The sequence below is a fragment of the Centruroides sculpturatus genome, unplaced genomic scaffold (genome assembly GCF_000671375.1).
Source record: "Centruroides sculpturatus isolate CEXI.00-Female unplaced genomic scaffold, Cexi_2.0 scaffold4615, whole genome shotgun sequence".
In the NCBI taxonomy this organism is placed as follows: Eukaryota; Metazoa; Arthropoda; class Arachnida; order Scorpiones; family Buthidae; genus Centruroides; species Centruroides sculpturatus.
In genome coordinates this window covers 1-6,205 of record NW_019388717.1, presented here as the reverse complement: position 1 = coordinate 6,205, position 6,205 = coordinate 1, and the positions used below count along the sequence as shown (strand labels likewise).

At 29.2% G+C, this 6,205-nt stretch overlaps 1 long non-coding RNA gene across 1 annotated transcript; it reads left to right on the top strand.

Annotated features, from left to right (window-relative positions):
• Positions 1-5,155: 5,155 nt before the first annotated feature.
• On the top strand, positions 5,156-5,688 carry LOC111617055. The gene is made up of 2 exons (XR_002755368.1): positions 5,156-5,403; positions 5,623-5,688. It is a non-coding gene; the product is annotated as an uncharacterized LOC111617055 (long non-coding RNA).
• Positions 5,689-6,205: the final 517 nt, after the last annotated feature.

Genomic DNA, 6,205 nt, shown 5'->3' with positions numbered 1-6,205 from the left:
TTTTTTTGTTTGTGGGGTTAAAGAATCTGTCTAAGGTCGATTGCTTTTCTCTCTTCTTCAGGATTTTCATAAGTAATTAATAGCATTGTAATTGTAGAGATCCCAAGCCCATTAACTCAACCTGTTTTGTATGCCATTCTAAGACCGTTGATCTGACAACCCCCATTCTTCTAAAGATCTTTAATTAATAGCAAATATCGACATTAATCCTCTTTTTCATAATAAAACATATTTCATTGAGTTTCTTGGTGTTCTTCTGTCGTCAGATCCGTTTTGGGTTCCATTATGTGCTCTTCAATGTTCTTTATTTCTCAGAAGTGATTTTAGCTGCTTAAGTCTTCTTGATTATACTGTATGTTTATTAGATAAGATTAAACTGCGTTAAAATACTGTAGTTTTGTTTAACCATACTGCCCAGCAACATCAGACATCTTCTGCCCACTCTCTACCTTTGCTATTTTACTTTTTGAAAATAAAACTCGACGCAAAAGTTAACGAGTGCCGCCCGATAGTCTCGCGAATACTATAAAAGAATTGTTTCTGTCAGAAAAATAAAAGGCTGGAATTACAAGGGAGAGTTTCAAAGTTCGGAGGAATACTATCTGATGAGTATAATTCGGGTTGAGCGTCGATGTCGACGTCTCCAGCGCTCCGAAAAGCTTCGAATTGTTGCCTGAAGACAAGGGAAAATCAATCGGTATTTGCTATTTTCGTCACTTCTTTTTATGTTTGTTCATGAAGTGTTCGTTATCCGATCATAAAAATCTTTCGCGAAAGTGTTCGTTAAGTACAGTGTAACTTAACGATCAACCGATCACCCACTGTACTTAAGTTTATGCACGACAGTTATCAAATGAAGTCAGTCTCGTGATAATTTTCCCAACCTTTACACCCCTGCTACACTTAAAGGTGTTGTAGTATTGCATCACTCGCTTATTGCTGATATGTAGAAAAACTTATTTTATTGCGATTGTGCATGCTATCTTTTTTATTACTTCGTATTGTTGCGGTATTTCTTTTGTAAAATTTTAAACCTCACAAAATGAAGAAAGAGTCAAACAGCAAAACCTTTAAACATTCGTAAGAAGAGACAAGGACAATATTCAAGTGAAAAGTAATGATGATACTGAAAGTATGCCAAGTACTGCAAGATTAGAAGAAACGAAGAAAAAGAAATACTGTATGTTGATACTTCGGAATATGTAATACAAACCAAACGGAAAAATAGGTAATTTTGTTACGCATTACGAGAAGGGTTATTTAAAACTTTGTTTCATTGGCTGCATTCAGCAGACTAATTGTTGTAACTGACCAAATCGGTAGCTGTTACGTAACAACTTGGATCTGCTGAACGATGAGCGACTTATGCGTTGGAATAGGAAAGTGATGGCGCTAGAAGTAGCTTCCGCTTTCACCTGTTCGAACTTTTTGTTTAAAGATGAGGTTACCAATAGCGTTTGCATTGGACGATATCAATTAGTATATCTGTCAGATCGAAATTTTAAAGACATATATTGTGATTCTTAACATATCACTTGATATCCAAAATCTTGTCCTGTAGAATGTCGAGAATTAATCCAATTCATATAATCACAGTTGATTCCTAATACCAGGTTACCATTATTTATTGTTCATGATTTATACTTATTTTATTTAAAGCGACAAATTTGGAATTATTAAAGTTCTAATAACAACGAAATGAAAACGAAAAGTTTACTTTTATTAGGCTTACAATTTAAATTATTGTCATAATAAAAATTTAAAAAACTGATAAATTGTTTTGCTAAAATAANGTCATAATAAAAATTTAAAAAACTGATAAATTGTTTTGCTAAAATAACAATGATTTTTTTTTATATTAGAGACAGTATTGTCATCAAAAAATTATATTTTTAAAATTAATAAAATTAATGCTGTAATGAACACCTTTATATTTCTTTTGGGAGCACTTTCGGGAGAATCTTTTATTGCTGCTGATGTCAAACAGAAAGTCATATTCGAAATAATAAGTCAGCATTTAAGAGCGTTACCTGAAAACTTTAATAATTATTTTCCTGAAAATGAGGATTCTCGTAACGGTAACCTCTGTATTAATAATCCTTTTTCGTAAGATATAAAATCATGCTCACTTGAACCTCGTCAAAAAGAAAAGTTGATCGAATGAATTGTCTCTGATGTCACTCTGGTGTCCAGACATAAAATGCAATCATTGTCTGAATTTTGGCTATCATTTAAAAGAGAATATCCAACTTTGAGTTATAAAGCAATGAAATTGTTGATAATTTTTTCTACCTCGTATTTTTGTGAAAAAACATTTTCAGTAATGTCAATAATAAAAAGTAAACAAAGAAATAGGATGGATGTTAATTAAAGCAGCACTTAGCACTTCTGAAACAACGCTACGATACAGTCAGTCCTATCAAATTTTGTAAGAAACAAGCAGCAGAAGATGCCACTAAAAATTGTAATTTTAGAAAGTACTTTTTATTTATTATTATTGTCGTACAATTGTTTTTATTTCTGTCTTAATCAGTACTGTACTCGTTATGGACAGTTTAAGTGGAAAAAAAATTTATCTTTAGCTTTCCGCCGGCCCGCAGGTGTAAAAAGTTAGTTTAAAGTAATAAATAATAATATAATAAATAAATGTCGATTAAATATTGATAATTCTATTGTATTAATTGATTTTTATTGTCGTTTGTGATTTTTTTTATTTCCCCCAGATATTCGCAGAAAAATTACAAGTAATAAAAAAAACTGTTTGTTTCCTATTGTTCTTTTATGAAATACTTTACATATTTATATTATTAAACAATTTATGTAAAACAACATAAGGCAAGAACGGATATTTTCATACTTTCGTAATTCCGATTATTTCTTTTCACAATAAAGATAGAAATAAAAAGTTTCTGATAATCAATACTGTAATATGTTTAAAACTATTGAAATATTTGTTAATTTCTGACCTTAAACTTTTGATCGGTTCTAGTGTAATACTGAAGTGTGGTTTTAAAAAAAGGGAATAAATAGAGTAGCTATAAATATTTTAATATAAAATTTCTTACATGTATAAAATTACGCATGTATTTTGATATTTTTATTGCGTAGTTTTTTAAATTGTACAGTATTTACATGTGATGAAAGGATGATGTAGAAATCAATTTCCGACAATTTCAATTTTAAGAAACACGTATGCGTATGGGTATTTATATGTTGGTATATCTACGCATGTGTATTTTTAAAATGAAACTAAAGAAATTTGTAATTTTCAATTACAAATATTACAGCAACTTTTATCTTACAATTTTTTACTTTTCCGAAGAATATAAAGTATTAAAAATTTTATAATAATTAAGGACTTTTATTCCTGTAACTAAAAAAAATATAAGTATTTTCTTTAATTTTCCGAAACAACTATTTCGAAAATTTTATAAAAACTGTCACTCATCACAGTTTCAATTTGGGTAGGATCTGTAATTAATGGGCTGGTCAAATTTGGAGAGGAGCCGAGCGGTAGAAATAGAGTGGAAATATGAATTTATATAAAATGTAATTTGGTTATTTAAACTCGAATCGTACTACAAAGTTTGAAAACACTTTCGTGAAGATACGAATAGGCTTTGCATTAATTGATTCGTTTGTTCGCTTCATCAGTTAATTTAGTTAAGTAGATAAAACACTGAAACTGGACTACTTTAGTCGGTAACAAAACTTTCAACTTGTGTGAATATAGCCTAATGAATCGGTAAAAAGGCATCATGTAACGTTCATTTTTCTTTGTAAAAACTGTTTCGAAAGATTAGAATAAATTGATTTTGATATTACAAGCGATAAAGAATTTAGAAAATATTTTATATTGTTTAAAAGTGGTTTAAGTATGTCTTGTAATTGTATAGATGGGCACTAATTCCACGAATATAAACGTGTTCTCGGTTGTAGAAAACATTCGAGGACATTTCCCCATTTTAATTACGCCGAGCTAACAGAAAATAAAACCGATGTTCGCACAGATAATGCTAATAAAATCAACAAGCAGAAGCAAAAATAAATGAGATGATAAATTTACAATATTCCTTTATTATCTGATGTTAATATGTTGGTATCTGTTCCAAAGAATTTTAAAAGAACAAAGTTTTCCTTATGACGATTCCCAAATTTTACTTGAGTGATAGCTATTATTTGGGACATATCTATGCTCACAATAATCATTTGAAAACTTTATCGTTGTTGTTGTTGTTTGTTTGAACACTTGAAACGTTTTTGTTGAAAATTAATATAGTAACCATCTTCGTATTCGTGGAAAATGACCGGATGTATCGTTCCACTACGTACTAATTATCATTTTTCGATTTAGTTCCTTTATCCATTAGAAATTAAAAAATGAAGTTCTGTATACGTATGTCTAAAAATTTTCTAGAAAGCTATTTTGTTTTCTATCATTATTATGATTTATGCACTTACAGCAGAATAATTTTATCTCTCTTATTTTCTACAAGTTAGTCCTTACAGCGAAGAAGTTTATCTTTCTTTTTCTTTCCTGTATTGATACATTAAAATTTAATTTGTTCTTCTTAAACTGAAATTTTATATAACAAGATTTGAATACTAAAATCTTTTAAACTAATTTTGTAAATGCACTAATTATAAAAATTTCTAATGTATAAAATGTATCGATATATTTATTTATTGATTTTATACATTTTATGTATTGATATAATATTTTTAACTATCATTTTACTTTCCCGGCTGTTAAATATAACAGACGGAAAGTATAGCGATCGATCAAAAAATGATCCCCCAGATTCTTACATCTTTGGGTCAGGACACCTTGAAACATCGAGGAATGAAAAAACATCCAGGATTTATTTTCAGTACGTTTGTATAGATAGATGTATGTGTATATGGCACGATTTTGTTCACCCTGTTTTCAACTTAATAACGCCTATGGCATTTGTCGGAAATGTTTCAAATTTTGCAGGAAGGTTAGTGTATTAAGGGAATTGATCTAACTAAATTTTGATGATTAAAGATTGAGGGGGTGGGGAGATAAAGGGGCTGGTGTGTATCTCCAATAGGTTCATTCTTAATGACGATTTTACTCGTTATTAGCATTTACAATTTTAATGAAACCCGTCCCTACCCTCAAAATTAAGCTTTTTGCCATTTTATAATAGTTAAAAATATAACAAGTTTTTAAAATAAAGTCATAAAAGAGGGCACTACCATGTCTTGCCGGGGAAAGTTAAGCAACTTGTTGTTGGATTGTTTGAATGTGTTATGTTTAGAAACTATGCTAATTCGTTATTTTCTATTCTCTTTCAGTTTAGTACAGTGATGATATTCCTTCTGTTGCTGGGTGCTGCTGCTGCACTTGTGATTTGGATAGGCTTACATAATACAACGGTAAGTAATTCTTCAAGAAATGTGTATTGCATTAAAGAATATAATATTCAAATAAATCATTTAAACAATAAAACTTATCGAACTGAAATTCAAATCTTTCGTTTTTCATTAGGAAATTAACCAGATTATGAAATGTTTAAGTTTTAAAAAGAACACTGAATTTAAAGAATTGAAGCTTGTTGTATTTAATATAATAACTGTACATTTCTGATTTTCTAGGTGAGAGGACATCTAGAAAGAGAAATGTTTCAAAAGCTGCAAAATACAGATTTTTTTACTTTCGTAGAAAAAAATGTAAGTACAATTTAATACAAACTTTTATCATAGTTAATTGTTTACAATTCTTCCAGTTTAATTATTAACTTTTTGCTGTGTTTACCTTCGAAGATTATATATTATTCGGAACATGTGTAATGGATACATTTTCTGAGAAACGTAAGATATAATAATAAAATAAAATAGATTTGAACACTTAGGCTATGTCAAAAGTTGATTCTAAATATTATAATCTTACTGTATATTATTTTTAAGGTATAAAGCAATATAACAATGTACAGTATAATGGACTACTATTGTGAATTGTCTAATTGCACTTTAATTAGACAATTCACAATAGACATAAATAGAGGGATAGACAATAAAAATAGTATGTTTCATTTACAATTATTGAGAATTACTTATATATATTAAATTTTTATGTAACTTATATGTTACAGTCAAAACCCGTTTTTAGTTAGAACGCGTTTTAACTAGTTGAAACTAGTTTATACTGAATGTCTTTGTTAAAACCCGTTTTGTCTAG